The sequence below is a fragment of the Nycticebus coucang genome, chromosome X (assembly GCF_027406575.1).
Source record: "Nycticebus coucang isolate mNycCou1 chromosome X, mNycCou1.pri, whole genome shotgun sequence".
NCBI lineage: Eukaryota > Metazoa > Chordata > Mammalia > Primates > Lorisidae > Nycticebus > Nycticebus coucang.
Genome location: NC_069804.1, coordinates 163,706,547 through 163,724,933, shown reverse-complemented (window position 1 = coordinate 163,724,933; position 18,387 = coordinate 163,706,547). Strand labels below are relative to the sequence as shown.

Genomic DNA, 18,387 nt, shown 5'->3' with positions numbered 1-18,387 from the left:
GGCTGGTGGGCAGTCAGCTGCACTGTTCATTGTCTCTTCTCCTTCCCAAACTCTCCAGGAGCTATTTTGTAAAAACATTGCAAACAGTTTATTTCCCTTGACTTTTTTTGGATGTGTCATTGCCCAGATGTTTCCAGAGGAAAAATCTCGATTTTCATACCATGTCTTTTTTTTATTTTTATTTATTTTTTTTTTCACCATACACTGATTTTATATAACATTTGACAAATTTTCATCACACTGGTTACATCACCTTCCTGGCATTTTCTTAGTTATGGTGTTCTGACATTTATATTCTACATTTAGTAAGTTTCACATGTACCCTTGTAAGAGGCACTGTAGGTGAGGTCCCACCAATTACCCTCCCTCTGCCCATCCTCCCCCCTCCCCTCCCTTTCCCCTTTCCCCATATTCTTAGGTTATTAATTGGGTTATAGCTTTCATGAAAGCTATAAATTAGTTTCATAGTAGGGCTGAGTACATTAGATACTTTTTCTTCCATTCTTGAGATACTTTACTAAGAAGAATATGTTCCAGCTCCATCCATGTAAACATGAAAGAGATAAAGTCTCCATCTTTCTTTAACGCTGCATAATATTCCATGGTGTACATACACCACAATTTATTAATCTATTTCTGGGTCGATGGGCACTTGGGCTTTTTCCATGACTTAGCGATTATGAATTGGGCTGCAATAAACATTCTGGTACAAATATCTTTGTCATGATGTGATTTTTGGTCTTCTGGGTATATACCTAATAGAGGAATTGTAGGATCGAATCGCAGGTCTATTTTTAGATCTCGAAGTGTTCTCCAAACATCTTTCCACTACACTTGATCTTAGCCAAAAGGCCGAGAAGCGATCCAAACATCTTTCCAAAAGGAACGTATTAATTTGCATTCCCACCAGCAGTGTAGAAGTGTTCCCTTTTCTCCACATCCACGCCAACATCTCTGGTCTTGGGATTTTGTGATATGGGCTAATCTTACTGGAGTTAGATGATATCTCCAAGTAGTTTCGATTTGCATTTCTCCGGTGATTAAGGATGATGAGCATTTTTTCATATGTCTGTAGGCCATGCACCTGTCTTCTTCAGAGAAGTTTCTCGTCAAGTCCTTTGCTCACCCAGAGATGGTATCACTTGTTCTTTTCTTGCTAATATGTTTGAGTTCTCTGTGGATTCTGGTTATTAAACCTTTTTCAGAGACATAACCTGCAAATATCTTCTCCCATTCTGAGGGCTCTCTGCTTGCTTTACTTACTGTGTTCTTGGCTGTGCAGAAGCTTTTTAGTTTGATCGGGTCCCAGTAGTGTATTTTTGATGCTGCTTTAATTGCCCGGGGTGTCCTCCTCATAAAATATTTGCCGAGGACGATTTCCTCAAGAGCTTTCCCTGCACTTTCTTCAAGTATTTTTATAGTTCCATGTCTTAGGTTTAAATCTTTAATCCAGTGAGAGTCTTATCTTAGTTAATGGTGAAAGGTGTGGGTCCAGTTTCAGTCTTCTACAGATCGCCAGCCAGTTCACCCAGCACCGTTTGTTAAATAGGGAATCTTTTCTCCACTGAGTGTTTTTAATTGGCTTGTCAAAGATCAAATAATGGTAAATATCTGGGTTCATCTCTTGGTTCTCTATTCTGTTCCAGACATCTACTTCTCTGTTTTTGTGCCAGTACCATGCTGTTTTGATCACTATTGATTTATAGTATAGTCTGAGGTCTGGCAGCGTGATTCCTCCTGCTTCGTTTTTATTTTGCAGTAATGTCTTGGCTATTTGAGGTTTTTATGATTTCATATAAAACAAAGTATTATTTATTCAAGATCTTTAAAGTATGACAGTGGAGCTTTAATTGGGATTGCGTTAAAATTGTATATTGCTTTGGGTAGTATGGACATTTTAACAAAAATATGGAACACTTCACGAATTTGCGTGTTATCCTTGTGCAGGGGCCATGCAAATGTTCTCTGTATTATTTCAATTTTAGTATACGTGCTGCTGAAGTGAGCACCATACCATGTCTTTTAAACGTACTTGAAATTTTCATGTAGAACACACACCCGTTTTTTTTGTTTGTTTGTTTTTTGTTTTTTCCATGACAAGTCACTGATATCGGCTATGAAGTAACAATCATTTCTAAAGTCTAACATATATTTTTACATTATACATTGGAGTTTTCATTAGATTTCCTTTTTAAGAGGATGCCTGAATTTTCCCTGCAAGCCTATTTAAATTTTTGAAAACAGGCCCTGAGAGTTAAATCTGATGACAGATATTTTCTTATATATTATCGCTACCTGACTTCTGATGCCTCTTCCAAAAGCAAGCTGAAAGTCAGACACAAAATTCCTGGACCCCCTGCGTGTGGTCCATCTGTGGGTGGCTGCTCAGTGTCCAGCAAACATTCTGTCATGTTTGTGCAAAACCATAAACTCTGTGTCCCTCGGAAATTCCATTTATGAGAGCAGTTCTTCCATAGCTGGACGATTTCCTAAGACAGGCTTCAGGCTGTACTGACACCTGACAGCTACTGGACCTTTTCTTTGTGTAGCTGCCTGTCCCCATGCACAGGCTGGCTGCTCTACGCCTAAGTGCCAGGCTGACTGTCCAGCAGCCCATCTATTTTGGTGTGAACTGCACAAAGCAAACACCTTGTCCTGGACCAGTATCCCCTGAAATGTGCTCATTTGTCTCAGACCAGCCAAGCTTTATCTTTCGACTTATCCATCAGTTAGCTCCCACAGGTCCCAGTGGTATAAATGCAGACTGCGCAGTCATTCCAGAATGCTAGCTAGAGCAGTAGGGGAAGCAGGGCTTGAAAATTTGAAAATGGGTTGTAGAAACTGCCCCCATTTGGCTAAATGTGGCCCTTGTCACAAGAGAATTAAACAGGTGCAATGAAGAGATAAGTTGCAAAGCGCATGAATAGTTAATCTAACTTGAAACAAGAGGTTTTCATGAGAATTAATGTTAGAAAACCTAGTTTGTTTTTCCAACTTGATTTGAAAATAAACACTAAAGGCTTAACATGAACCCAAGTGCATTTTTTGTTCCGAGAGGCAGTCAACCATTTTCCTACATTGTGTGTTCCCATGTGTGTTTGGTAAAATTTGCAAAGTAGCTGTGTGCAGTCACAGTAAAATCATCATGTCCTTCACCCTGAACTTGTGCTCCATCACACTTGAAATTGTACAACCACATAGGTGCAGTGGCTAAGAAAATATATGAACGCACTTCCAAAGAAATAGTAGTTTGGGGAAATTCTGGTGTGGCTGTCATCAATTTTTTTCTTCTTCTAAATAAATATTCACTTGTTCACTTTTGTGCTCGACTGTGTTATATATGGGGAACCTGGGACTCTGTTGTGAGAAGAGGCCTTCCCAGTCCTGTCAGCATCAGGCCCCATGGAGATCCTCCTTGGACTCTGCCTGAGGGAGAGCAAGACTCCAGACAGCAAGAAAACACGCCTTGGGCCCTCTGTTACACTGTGTCTCTCTGTGTCCAATATGGCACCTAACTCAGCTTTCTCCAGGGGCACGTTTATCTGTTGGCTCTAATCTTTTCTTTACTATATTATTCATTTATTCATTCATTCTTTCATAGCATTATATGTCAGGAGAGCAAATAAGGTGTGATTGAAGGCTCTGCTCAGTAGAGAAACTTTAGGCGCTATAGAAAGAAATGGGAATCTTAGGATCCATGGGACGATCTAATTTCTGACACGACAAGGATGCACTAATTCATGCTGTTGGTGAGAAATATTTATCAGCATCCTGGGCTGACTGCCTGTGTTTGAAACCAGAGTCCCAGCTCTCCCCAGATTTCTGAAGTTGGAGGTATGTCTGTTGGCTTAGGGGGAAGGAAGGGAACCTGCTGTCTCTTGGATGTCATTTATCACATCAAGGCTGACATGCCTCTCCCAAACCCCTATCTACCTCCTTTTGGAATTGGGGTCATTGAAAGGCATTTGGGGTGTGTGGGTGGGTGTGTGGGTGGACTCTGAGTTCCCTTGCAGCATAAGCAGTTGCTGGGGCCTCTCTGATTGCCCTAACCTGGGTCTCTATCATGGGTGTGTATGTGTGACTGTAATGGGAAAGCCGAGCTGGACATCTCTCCTACCCACTGCTGAACGCCAGGTCCTAATCCTAATTGCTGGTTGGCAGATGTGCACCTAGATCGCACAGCACTTCAGGGCTTTGTTTCCATGCTAGGCGCTGACAAGGAAAGACTGCAGCCATGAGATCTGCAAAGGTGGAGAGCATGAGCAGTGTGAATTCCTAGAATCTCCTGAACCCACATCTTGGCATTAGACACCCCACAACCCTTGCTAATTGGGAAGCAATGTACTTGTTCCAGGAGTCTGCCCAGAGACCTCATCTGAAACGTTGCTTGTCTTAGTCAACATCCGTTATGCTAACTTTCCTTGATCTTGGACTAATGACTAGAATAAACAAGTATTACTAGGTGAGATCACAGAACATTACAGCACAGGAGGAAGATGCAGTTTATGTTTGGGTGTGAAGTACCTCGGATTCAGAGGAAGTGTAGGTCTGGCAATCATACACCTGCATGAGCTGGGACAAGACGGGTACAAATTGATTTTCACAATGTCGAAACAGAAAGACAGGACATAGAACATAATTCCATATAGACCAATTGACACACTGAGAATGGAAGAAGTATTTCTGTTTTTTCTTTTTGTTTTGGTAACATTTGCAAATTCACCCTTGAGAGTGAACCAAAAGTTGATAGTATCTTCCGTTGAATATTTTAGTTGCAATCCTCTGTCATTTCTTCTTTCTGTCAACTCTTTGTCTTCTATAATATTTAAATTTGCTGGCATACATGCACTTAAAAGAAAGGGATTTCTCACCCAGTCCAGAGATCTTATGGCAAGTGCAGGTGAATGAGTATATATTTTGAACTTTCTGTACCATGAATGTAAAGTTTGGAAAATTGGTTCAATAAGATTTTTTTCCAGTGCACACCTCGTCACTAGCTCAAACATTTCTACTGCATTTTCTCTTTGAATCCTTTCCCTCCAGAGCAGTAATTTATCTCTGAAAGCATGCATTTTATATGTAAATATGAGAATATTTTCATAATTTCTCAGGATACTCTTACTAAGAGTATTCAGACAGTGAAATAAATCTGCAAGAAACGCAAATTTATTACAGCAAACCTCCTCACAAAGTAAATCACCTAATTCAGAATGTTGCACTTTGCAAAAGCTTGATCCCTCAGCCTTTAATTCATAAAATCTTGATAGAACTCTTCCGGAAGATAACCATCTCACACCATCCGTACAGATACTTATGCAGGAATCCCAAGACAACTTATTAGACTAAAGTAATTATCATTCCATTTGAAAATATTCTGGCTCTTTGATGTAGTTTTGAGTGGTCGACAAAATAAAAACCATTATATGATTTCTTCTTACTAGACAAATCCACTGAATGCTGAAAGCGAGAGTTTAACACTGATATCAGTAGATTCATATACTTATATTTTTAGTAAGTTTGAAAGTCTATAGAATATAATTCATTTGAAATGTCATTTGTATTAAAATAGGTTCTGTATGTAACAGTGAGTATATGCAAAACTATTTAGGTAAAATAGGCTCTCCCTTCCAGAATTATATTCCTTAAGGAAAACAATGTAATTTTTCAAAACTGTGCTATCTACATTTCCGGACTGACACATTTTCACTGAAGCCAAATGAAAGATTGAATCATATTAATTGCTAAAAGTTAACTGACACCATTAGAGACGTAAAGTCATCGCTATACCAAAGGTCTGGAATCCTGACATGTAAGTTTGGAATCGTTGCTGCTCACACAACCGTTTGGGATTTATTTGATTTTTACTGGAAAGGAGGTCTGGCAATTAACAAGATAACAAGGAAAAATATGCTCATTTAAACCAGATTTAAAGCCACTCTGCCTTCCTTGGCGCATGTTGTGGAAATCAAGTGTGATCATCAGCCACACTGCCTGGAGTTGGCCATAATATCATTTAAATGTTTGTTTTGTTTCCCAGGGACATCAAGTTTCCTCAGGGGTTTCTGGAGTATCTCCTTGGAAACCACATCTCTTAATCACGCTGTGAAGGAAAAGTGAGCCCAGGATCCAAGGCTTTTCCTTCTCCTGAGCCACATTCTGCTCTGACTACCTCAGACACTGTACATGGAGGAGGAGAGGGCTGAGTCGCCCGCTTGGGTAAGACCTCTACTGTTTGTCACTTGTGCAGACTGGTGTTGGCCTTCTAACTGCCAGTGCCAGAGAGGTCTCTGCTCTTTCTTTGCCTTTGTAAAGTCATTTCCTTTCTGTGTAGTGAATTATTCATTGAAATTCAGGCGAAGAAATTTGACAATGTGACAAAGGGAAGTCACATGTGAAGTAGAAATATGCACTATTCTAAGGTATTCTCCCAAAGACTTCTAACCTTAGTCTCAGTGGCTCCCTCTGCTTCCTCTACTTTGCTCTACAAAGGTCGTGGAGAAGATGGCATCATAGATCCTTAAGTTCACACACGTTAGATCAAATTCCACGTTTCTTTGCGGATAGACCCTAAAGTGTGTACCTTTTATCCAGCACATTGTTAGCCATAGTCTTCTGATTTATCCCTGCAATTGGTTTAAATGCTTTTTAAAGCCTTGGAAGATGGCAGTCATTTTTATTTCCCACCCCGTGGAAAGCTGAGTTTGGAAACACATGGAAAAACTTTACCACACACAAGTTTGTTAACCAAATATTAACGATGGTCAAGGATGGATTATTTCTTCTTCATAAGAACTTGTGAAAGTTCAGTTAGGTGTGATGCTTCCTCCCTGTTACACAGACAGTGTTTCATGTAGTGTCCTCTGCTTCTGTGATGTCACAGTCATCTTGGGTCTCCTTGGTTTTCATTTTGCGTGCTTGCTTTGATCTTGGATGAGGGGCTGTGAGGGAAATCAAAAAGGCATACTTTGGTGGATAATTGCACTGGGTGATGGCATTTAAGAAGAATCCAAAAGGTAGAGGATGGCAAAAGATATTTCCATAATTGGTGGCAGTCTCCAGGATCCAGGCCCTCGATGGAAGATAAGGTGGACCTCCTCTGAATTTCAGGTGGACTTTTGGTTTCTTGGATCTTTCCCAAGAGTTCATTCTGAGGCCAGCCTTCTCACTCAGTCTCTAGTGGCATGTAGCCAAGGAGTCTGTATGCTCCAGTGGGGATGGTAATTTCCTGCGCACTATTCCCCGTCACGCTCCAATTTGCCTTAAAGCACTTTCTCATTCCTTTTCCTTACAAAAGTGGTGTGAAGAGAGTGAATTCTCATGGGCAAAGCAGGTCAAGGCCTTGGACTGAAACTCTATGGATCATATGAGTAGAGGAAGACTATTGATTTTGCTACTATTTGATGAAATGGGACAATATAGCTACAGGTTGTTATGCTCCCTTGGTTGTAACATGACTTCACATTATGGAGTTACTATGTAGTCATGCACGATCTCAGAGATTTCAGGAGAATATAATGAAAACTAGTTCACTGATAATCTCTGTAGCTAGACTTACATACACTGTGAGCATTTGGCATCATGTCCAAGGAGGCTTTCCCATGACAGTACTCACGTGTTACATTAGGATTCTTGTCCTGCTCTTTATCAAGGCAAGGTGAGGTTTTCCATTGAGAAATTTGAATAAAGGCTTTGATACCCTTGTTATTTTACAGGTAAGGGACAGGCACATTTTAACCCTTGGGCATTACAGACCTGTATCTTCCCTCTTAAATGCTAACTCCTGTCTTTTCAGTGTGTCACGGTCTACGCTTGAAGATAAGGCCTAGGCACAGGTTTCACATTTGTCATTGACAAAGATGCAACTGACTGTTTTCCCTGTGATATGGGTTCCCTGTCACATGCATCCAGTCATGTAACTTGGACAGCAATGGTCATTTTGTGAAGTACCTTAGCCTACTGCAATGATGGTGATGGTAAGGATAATGATGCTGATGGTGGTGGTGATAATGCTAAAAGAAATCAATCCCAGCTATCACTGGGACTAAGGTTTACTAGAACCGAGAACTGTGATCAGTTCTTTTCATTGGGTACTTACCTCATCCTCTAAAAATGATGGTAGCTAAATAGCTCTCCATTTCACAGAGAACACGAATGATTATAGACCATGTAATTACCTTGCCATGGTAATGGAACCAGGCAAGTACCAGAGGGGACTCAGATCCAGGTTCAGCTGGCCTTGAATTCTGTGGTATTAATCGAAGGTAGGAGAAGACTTTTTTCTATATCTGGGACAAATTCTCACTCTGTTGCCCCAGGATTAGAGTGTCCTGGCATCTTAGCTCACAGCAACCTCAAAGTCCTGGGTTCTAGTGATTCTCTTCCTCAGCCTCGGAGGAGGTAGCTGAGACCACAGCACCAGTCCCAATGCCCCTCTTGGTTTTCTGTTTTTAGTAGAGGTGGGGACCTACTCTTGCTGAGGCTGGTCTCCAACTACTGAGGTCAAGCAATCCACCCACCTAGGCCTCCCAGAGTGCTAGGATTGCAGGCGTTAGTCACTGTACCAGGCCTATGAAAAGGCTTTTAAGAAAGTTTCTTGAAAGAGGAGTGGTTACCCCCTGCCAGGTTCTGTGCATTTTCTGGGCAATGTGTCTATCCAGAGAATATGTGTAGGAGGCTTGTGTACTAGTACAAGTAATTGCTAATGACAAAGATCCTAAAAAGACGGAGCAAAACATCTTGAAATAATGGATTTCAAGGCTGGATCCCCAGGCAGTTTGATGGTCTGTTCTTCAATGAGAAGCATTATAGGCTTAGCAGCTCAGGAAGGGGGAAAGGCTTTTGTATCAGGAAAGATAGGATGCCACTGGCTATAGTTCCTCCACTGGGACTTATTGCCTTAGGTGAGAAAGGGCTGGGGACAGTGGCACCAAGGAGAGCTGCTGACAGAGGCTGAATTGGAGGGACTCTGTTGGCCATGTTTTGATGGGCCTTTTATGTTGGAGGAGGTGTGTTCTGCCTCCTTCCCTGTGTGTGGCGCTGCAGGAAATTGTACTGTTGAGGGTGACATGGGCAAGTGTGGCCCTTGGGCAAAGATCATGCTTTAATTATGGGGGCAGAACCTTGCTTTCCATTCTCTATGAGAACTCTGGATTTAGCTGTCTATGAGGGATCATTCTGTGCACTGCCTCAGCCTATGACAAAGGGTTTGGGGAAGGTGGCCCTTCACATCTTACATTGTAGCTGAGTGGAGTGATCTCGGGCAGTGCTCTGAGAGGCCCCTTTGATTGCTTATGGAAACATTTTCTATTTGGTGAGCTGACCCCTCAGTGTTTCGTATTTATAGTGAGTTGTGTTCCCCAGCGGACATGTATTAAAGTGAACTGGTGTTCCCAGTGTGTCCTTGCAAGCTCCTTCTTAGGGGCTTCTTTCTCCACATTTCAATGTCTCAACAGCCCTATGGAAGGTCCTACAGGGAGCAGAGTGCAGGACTGCCAGCATCAACTGGAGGGGAATTTTAGGTCCTGGGCAGAAACAGTTGACAGCCTATTGTGGAGCTTCTGGGCTCAGTGGTTTACATCCTGCACAACAATGACACAGCAGCATCATGAGCACTCTGATTGCAGGGACTTGGAATGCAGGTGGCCTTTGGCCCAGTGTTTCTCTCGTGCACTCTTCCGCTGATGATACTCTGCACCTCACTGGGAAGGAAAAGGCCTGTGGATCCTGCCACTGACCAGGATGTGAAGCTGATGATGCTTAGGTCCTCTTGTGTTTTGATGAATCTACTGGGGTTTCAGGAATTTTCTGAATCATATGCCCAAGCTGGCAGTTTCTGCCAGTCCTTTCCTGTTCCTCATGTTAAAAGGGGCAGATTCCAATAAGCTGAAGGGGTGACTTTTCCTATTTGTGTGTTGGAAACCATTGTCACTTTCTGGTGTAAGTCATATCATTTTGCTCTTTTAGATGCCTGTGCACCTAGGATACGTTGTCTGGACTTTCAAGAGAGAGTTTGGTAGATACGACAGTGAGGGACTTAGGCATCTTGTGTATTTCTACAGCCACTGACCCTGCTGAAGGTCAAGGTGGCATTGCAGTGTATGTGTGGGGGGTGAGCTCTTTGGTGTCCCTAATTCAGGTTACCTGAAGGCTTCAAGAAGGAATGTGAGGAGTGTCCTGAGTATAAGGACAATACAGATGACATGGAGACATAGGGATTTTGGGAGAAGGTTTGGATGGGCATGAAGGTTCAAGGAAATGGACCCTGTATCCTTTTTCCTTCCCTCACAGTACATGTACGTCAGTATAGCTTGGGGCAGACAAAAACAATGTGGATGTGATATGGGGAAATGTGGGCCTTTGCAAAGTTGTTGCGTTTATTATGGGGACAAGATCTTATTTTTCGTTTCCCAAATCAATTGTGTGTTTAGCTGTTGGTGAAGTTTTTGGTGTGTCACCCTCCTGTCTGTGCAGCCCTAGACATGTGGAAAATGGCACATAGGTGGTCATTCCCTGTATCTTATGGTCCCATAGTACAGTAACGTGAGGGAGTTTGGACAGGAGCTGCAGTTACTTTTGCTGACCTGTAACCTCCCTGACACAGTGTTCCCTCATCCCTTTCCCATTTCAGGGCTTTCTCCTGTGACTTCATTGGGATCCTTGGGCTCAGCCTGTGATGTACATTTCTCTCTGTCATTTGCAGAGGGGCTGTGATGAGGATCTGGTTTCAACTGCTTAAGGTGTCCCCTCTATTCACAGTTCTCATGCAGCCCAAGCCTTTTTCTACCAGGTCCTTGTCTATTCCTGACTATAAAATTGGAAAGAGGCTTATTTGGCTTTCAGAATGTTTACATCCATTTCACATAAGCACACCAACGATTTAACAGTAACTACTTTTGTAAGGGAGATGGTACATGGAAAGGGAAGGGCTAGGTATTTTTTTTTCTTTGGATGGGGAGATGTGAATTTTTATTTCCGTGTCCCTAATTCAGGTTACCTGAAGGTCACTTAGACACCATGACTGATTGTGTGCTCTCTCTTGAAAGACACTTTTTACTGCAGGGAATTTATTTAATAGACCACCTGTTATGTTATTCTGAGCACGTCTTATCTGCTTTCCCAGGAAATGTGTTCTGCAATTTGGTCTTGCATTTTGTAAGATCCCTGTGTGTTTGTCCATTAAAATGTGTTTGTTAAAGAAACTCTCAAATGTGTTTGTTTTATTATTCACAATGAATGAAATAATATTGGGTTAAGTCAAAAATATGTCCAGCTATGTATTCCTAGACATTGAAGGGAGGGTTTTGGTGGCAGGGTTTGGTTTCCAGGCCAAGAGGAAGTTCGCCCATTGTCAAAGAAAGAAAGGGAGTAAGCGATCTCATACCTCCCTATATGAAGTGATCCTTTTGGCCCTTCATGAAGAGCATGAATCCATATGTGGATACTGTGTTGAAGACAGATTCCCATGCTCATCATGCTAAGGGTGAGGCAGAGTTAGAGTGACCAGTGAGGATCTGCAGGACACAGTTCACAAGTAAGTCATGAGGCCCAAAACTGTAAACAGTGAGCATTCACTTTATTCCCACTCCTGCCAGACTAAATTCTTGGTCTCCCAAATCTTAGGCATCTTTTATTGTATCACAGAACCTTTCTTTGAATTGACCACACTGAAAGGGGCAGATGCTTCTTGGCGTCTTCTGTTGACCAGAGTGCGTATTGCAGCTCATTCATATTTGCTGAATCATGGAGGCAACCCACATGCCCAGGAGCCCACGAATGGATTGACTAATTGTGGTATATGTATACTGTGGAGTACTCTTCAGCCATAAAATATGATGGAGACTTTACATCTTTTATATTTATCTGGATGATGTTTACCCAAATGCCCAGGAATCCACCTATTCATTGACAAGTTGTGATATATGTATACCATGGACTACTCTTCAAGCCATAAAATATGATGGAGACTTTACAGACATTACATCTTTTATGTATACCAGGATGGAGTTGGAGCACATTCTTCTCAGTGAACTATCTCATAATGGGAAACAACTATCCAATGTATTCCAAACTACTTAAAAAAAAAAAATATATATATATATAAACATATAGACTCATACAATGATAAAATATAAATATAGTCTCCCAAGGTAGAGGGGTGAGGAGGAGATAAAAGCAGGAGGAGGGAGGGCATTTGGTGGGATACCATCGAATGTGTATCTTGCAAGGCTATATTTCAAAATAACTAAGTGTAAATTTAAATGTCTTACCACAAAAACAAGTAAGTAAGATAATGGCTATGTTAATCAGTTTGATTTAAGCATTCCACATTGTATGTCAAATCAGCACATTGGGGGCAGTGCCTGTGGCTCAGTGAGTAGGGCCCCGGCTCCATATACCAAGGGTGGTGGGTTCAAACCTGGCCCTGGCCAAACTGCAACGAAAAAATAGCCAGGCATTGTGGCAGGCACCTGTAGTCCCAGCTACTTGGGAGGTTGAAGTAACCCAAGAATCACCCAAGCCCAACAGCTGGAGGTTGCTGTGAGCTGTGACACCATGGCACTCTGCCGAGGGCAGAAAACTGAGACTCTGTCGTAAAAAAAAAAAAAAAAAAAAAAGAAAAATCATCACATCATATCCCTTAAATATACACTTTTCTTTTAATTAAATTTATTTGAAAAATTAAAATTAAAAAAAATTTCCATACACTTCCGAATGTGTGAAATTTCCAGTTAACTGCAATCATATATCCTTTGCTCAGCCGAGCCGTGTCTAAGCACTTCATCAATGAGCAGTTTTACTAAGTTGTGAGGTTCAGGACGTCCATCCCCAGGGAAGTTTCAGACAAGTTTCATCCACCTTAGGCAACTTTGGCCTTGTAGTTATTCAATGTCCCTGACAGGAAAGGAGAAGACTGTGGCAGTCTGTCCTGCCTGTAGATGTGCCACACTGAATGGCTGGGCCTGAGTCTGTCCCTGGGTTATCCTAGAGATCTGGGGCCACAGGTGTCAGCAATTCCATTGTTGTTAGCAGGTCCCAATAGGCCCAATCTGAAAAGTCTCCTGTCCCGCCTGAGAATTCAAAACTCTTCCTCTCCAGATGGCCTGTAGCAGCTGGCACTTCATTTTCATCCCTGCTGTGATGGGCTTCTGCTAGGGAGCGAGTTGCCCATCAGGCTGTGAGCTACTCCCATCCAATTCTGCATGTTCTCACCAAGGTGAAAAGACAGAGACACATGGTAGGATTTGAGGAAAGGGAGGTGTGGGAATTCTCATGTAAATTTTCAACTCAGGATTAGCAAGTATGAATGGGTAGGTTGTGTGTTTTCCAGAAGAAGGGATTTTGGAAGTGAGAAGTCTTGAGACGTGTGGGTAATGACTTCCATTTCGTGAGGGCTTCATGTGCCAGACTGTATGTTCCTCCTGCATATCCAGGCCTGGCCAGTAAATATGAAGATTAGGGAGAACTTATGTCAGTCACCGGACACCAGGGCACTTAGCGGCAGTAGGCTTGGGTATAGAATGGGCTGCTCAGAACATATCCAGCCATGTAGTATGAAAAATAGACATGTACATTGCTGGGTACTTTCCATACAGCGATCATATGCAGATGATACCTGTGTACATATAGAGCTGCTTCGTGCCAGTGGAGGGTGAGACTCTGCTATGCCAATCCCCAAAACAGGCCTCACCACACATGTCTTGACACCCCTTCTCCCCTTCCATTTCTCCCTTGTTTTAAATGTGGCCTGAAGGTAGAATCCTGCTAATGCATGGGTGGCAGCCAATAGGAAGGAAGGGTCACTAAGGACACCCCCCCCTTCAGTGATCCTTTCTCCACAGTTTTGGAGCTCTCACCCCCACCCCAGGGACATGTAGCCCCCTCCGTGACAAGCATTTGGGAGTGAAAATCTCAGGACATTTCTCTTTAATCCTCTAGGCCCTGCAGGAGGGTTTCTGGTTAGGCCCCAAGTACACAGCAAGTGCAAGCGCAGGTCAGGGGATGGCTTTCTGGGACTGGGAAGTGTCCAGGGCAGATGTATCCTCAGGGCAGAAGGAGTGGATAGGGCTGATTCTGTGTAGCTGTCTGGGCTCCGCCATTCTCCCAAGTACCCTGCCTCTCTGCCCTTCTTTCTCTATGTCCCTGTACATATCTATATGTCTATCTGTCCCAGGACAGGGGTGCTCAGCTGGGCCAGTCTGGGCCTGGTCTCTAACCAGAGAGGTGGTCCATGAGAGCTGTGGGTTTCTGGCATCTAGTGAGTGGTCTCAGTATCTCTACGGATTCAAACAGATCATTTGATTCTTCCATGAACAGCCATTAGTGTTACAGTTGAGGATCAACCATCAGTACCTGTCCCATATCCCAGGGGAAAGGATCTGGACTATTCAGCCCAAGTGTGAGAGGAGAGGACTTGATCATGCTGTGTACCATGTGCCAGCCTTTTCATTCGAGGAGGATGGGCCACTTGCCTCGAGGGGAAGGAGTGTTAAGCAGAGTTCTGACGCTTGCCAAAGTTACACGAACCTTAGGTTAATGCCACCATCCTCCGTGAGACTGCCTGTATTTCACATACTTGCCATATATTTTGAGGGTCCCCAGGCCCATTCTTGCTGCTGACCAACTGTCACAAGTCTTGAACAGGTAATCAATAAGCAAAAGTTGCAGATGACCACTAGTATTAAATAACATTTTCATTCCAAGTTATTCAATCCCTGCCTCTGAAAGGTATTAAAGCAGTATTTTTCCTGCTACAATTTACAGCGAACTTGAGAAACCTAATAGTGGACTGGAGAGAAACAGCCTTTTCCATACTCTCCATGGGAGTTAAGGAGTGGGAAAAATATGTTAGCGGTAGACTTGCAAATATCTTATAAAGGAATGTGAAAAACTGCTGATGAATAAACTGCACTGACAACTTTGAGCAAAAGAACTAGGCCCCACAGAAATAAATTAATGAATGGCATCTCTTTATGTTCATGGAAATATGAATTACAGCATTAATGCTTATTTGGCAAACATTACATTTGAAGAACAGTCTTAAGACCTTGTTTTGAAAAGATCATGAGGAAATGGACCTCCTCAAGGCTATTGTGTGTGATACACAATTTGACTACACCTCTCAAAACCTTGTAAAAGTGTAACACATTTTGTCTGAGAAGATCAACGGCCAGAAGATTGGAGTCTACATGGAAAACTGTAGGGCACCTTCCACTGAGCGTCTCCTTCATTCCGCAGTGCAGGAAGTGCAGGGATGGCACCTCGTCCCATCATGGATCTGCCTTCCCTGGGAGCCCATCCATCAGAGCAGCTGGCATGACAGACTCGGACACAGGGGAGGAGGAGAAGCCGGGTGGGTTCTGAGGACCACGGGAAGGCAAGGAGCCGGACAGCCTTAAAGTGACCAGAGATGTAAGGAGGAGGGGAGGAAGCCCTGGGTCTGAGGGAAGGCTCTGGGTGAGGGCAGGGGATCAGAGGTGTGTTACTTGAGACAGATTTCTTGAACCTTTATGAATTATCGAACTCTGTTCCCAAAATCCTAGCTTCCCGAATGTTCACCCACACACTGGCAGTAACCCCTGACATTTTGTCCTCTGCCACTATCCATAGCAGCCACTGCCCAGTTCACCTGGTACCATGTCACGTGCTAATGCGCTTCCCTGTATTTCCTTCACAGCGATCTTAAGAACAGTAGCATTCATTGGGACCCACCTGGGCTCTCACACCCTGTATGGAACTACATGGCATCTTCTTTTACCCTGTGATTCTCCTTTTACAGTTGTTCTGCACAGACTCCTCCATGACAGATCTGAAATGCATAATAGATTTTATACACAAGGCCACGAGTTCTGAAAATATCTCCATTTGCACTGAGTTACCCCAGATTTTCTTCTCTGCACTATGGCTCCCCACTCACCTTGTGCCACCGACATCATTCACCCTTCTGCAACATGGCCAGCCCGGTCATTGTTCCCCGAGAGGCCGAGTTGATCCACACGCCTGATCCTATAAAGCACCTCCCTTTCTCTTCTTTACTCCGTCAACTCCATGGAAGACACATTTCAGCCTCGCACGTCTTCTTCTCAAAGCCTGGGCACAGGACCTGCAGGCATGCTACAACAGCACACCCACTTTCTTCCTGATCTGGGAACACCAGTGAGTGGGCCGACCATCCTAGTGAATTCCTCAGTGGAGATATTTCTAGAGAGCTCCCAGAGGAAGCCACCGTGTCAGCAGCCGCTTCTCTGTTTTTGGAGTCAGCATAACTATAGTGCTGTGTACTCAGCTAAACTATATCAGAAAGGAGTAGGCTAGGTAGCTGCCAGTATTAGTCTCTTTTCTGTTGCTTATTAGAGGCCCAAGACTCTGGGCAATTTATCAAGGGATGAAATTTAATTCTCACATTTCTGGAGGCTGAGAAGTCAAGATTAAGAGGCCGTGTATGCAGAGAGGCCTTTTGCTGGTCGGGACTCCATGTAGGTTCCTACAGTGACAGAGAGCACAGCACATGGAGGGGACTATGCATGCTACGTGCCAGTGCGGTCTCTCTTTTTCTTTACATGAAGCTGTAACTTCCCTTTCATAAGAGCACATTAATCTGTGAAAGGGTTGACCCATTCAGGAGAGCAGAGCCCCATGATCCAATCAGCCCTTAAAGGTTCTGCTGGTCCATATTGCTACTTTGGGGATTAAATTTCAACATGAGCTTTGGAGGAGACAAATGTTCAAACCATAACCCTGCCCAGTGGGAAAATGTGGTATCCGTAGGAGATGAGATGCGCACATGAGCCCCTAGTGTAAGACTGAACGTGCTGCTTAGCGTGGAGATATTAGGACAGAAGAAAGTGCCTAAGGTGAGGTACAAAAAATCATCAAGGGGCACAATGTGCTGTAGGAGGTGGGTTATGTGTTCCGTGTATGAATGTTAAGGCTAAAAGGAATGAGGAAAAGCACACGAATGTGGACTGGAATGCACAGAACAGCTGAAGGAAGGTTTGATTTGACCAGAGGTATTCACAATGTTAAAGTAGTAATCAGGGCTAACTTTAAGGGACAATTTAGCATGTTCTAGGAATTATTCTAAATGTTTTCCATAAACTCACCTAATATCATGGCACTGAATGACAAGGTTCTCCCTGGTATTGCTATGATTTGAATGTTGCTGGATCCCCCTGATGTGTATTTTGGATGTTAGTCTCCACTGGGAATTTATTTAGAGGGGAGGACTTTGGTAAGTGAATAGGTCATGAGGAATCTGCCCTCATGATTGGGACTAGTGGCTTTATGTAAGAGGCTTGAGAGAGGCTTCTGTCACCTTACACAACGTGAGGACACGTAGGAGCTGACATCAATGAGAATCAGGCTTTTGCATGACAGGGAAATCACTGGCACCTAGCATCATTCAACTTCCAGAACTATGAGCAATGAACGATGTCTGTTGATAATAAATTACCCAGCATGACGTCTTTTTTTCTACCAGCCTTAAGGGTGAAGGACAGCAATGGATACCATGAAGTGGGTATTACTGCAACAAATCCTTAAGCATGTAAGCATGTGGAAGTGGCTTTGAAATTGGGTGATGGGTAGAGGCTAAAAGAGTTTAGAAGTGTGTTGGCACTAATAGACCTTAAAGGTGGTTCCTGTGAGAGCTGAGAAGAGGAGGAGACCTTTTGTGGAAGGCTCAGTCATCCTTGACATTATTCCAGTGGACTTTATTCACAGGTTAGTAGAAAGGTGGGTAGGAAAGGCCATTGTCATAAGCTGTCAGACCCAAATATGGGACATGTAATTCAAACTAGAAGAAAGGTGATGGTTGGTAAACAGTGGCAAAAACTTGTTGGCATTCTTGGTTTTTGTTTTAGTGCTTTGTGGAAAGTACAGTTTCTGAGTGATAAAGTAGGATATTTGGCAGAAGAATTTTCTGCGAAAGCTGTTGATGGTGTGGAATGTCTTCTGTTGACTGCTTCTGGAAAAATACAAGAAGAGAGAATGAGCTAAAGACAGAGTTCACAGTCAAAGGATATGAAGAGCTACAGAGGTAGACAATTCTCAGTCTTGCCTCTTTGTAAAGAATGAAGAAAACATGCTCAGGAGAGAACAGCAGAAGTGTGGCCAAGTGACTGATAAGGAGATTTGCAGGGTCAGACGGAAGCCAGATGGTCTTTAAGAAGACAATGGAAGATGATCTAGAAGGCCCCACAGACATCCTTAGGGATCCCCTGCTCTTTACTGGGCCAGAATGCCAGGGCCTTGCTGAGTGCCTGATTTCAAGGCTCTGCAACCTGCGTTCTGTGCAGGGCTGTTCCTTGCCAGCCCCAGCTGGGGCTCAAGGAAGCCCAACGTCAAGGTCCTGCTGCCCCTGTGGAAGCAGTGAAGCATGGTGACATACAT

The 18,387-nt window shown here is 43.3% G+C and overlaps 1 non-coding gene and 2 pseudogenes across 1 annotated transcript; 1 reads left to right on the top strand and 2 right to left on the bottom strand.

The window, feature by feature from the left end:
* Window positions 1–18,387, top strand: part of LOC128577232 (Krueppel-like factor 4) — an 873,632-nt pseudogene that overhangs the window by 545,012 nt on the left and 310,233 nt on the right.
* The window catches only part of LOC128577233 (Krueppel-like factor 4), a 793,492-nt pseudogene that overhangs the window by 546,150 nt on the left and 228,955 nt on the right, over window positions 1–18,387 (bottom strand).
* On the bottom strand, window positions 1,903–2,009 carry LOC128578694 (U6 spliceosomal RNA). Its single transcript, XR_008377834.1, has one exon. It is a non-coding gene; the product is annotated as a U6 spliceosomal RNA (small nuclear RNA).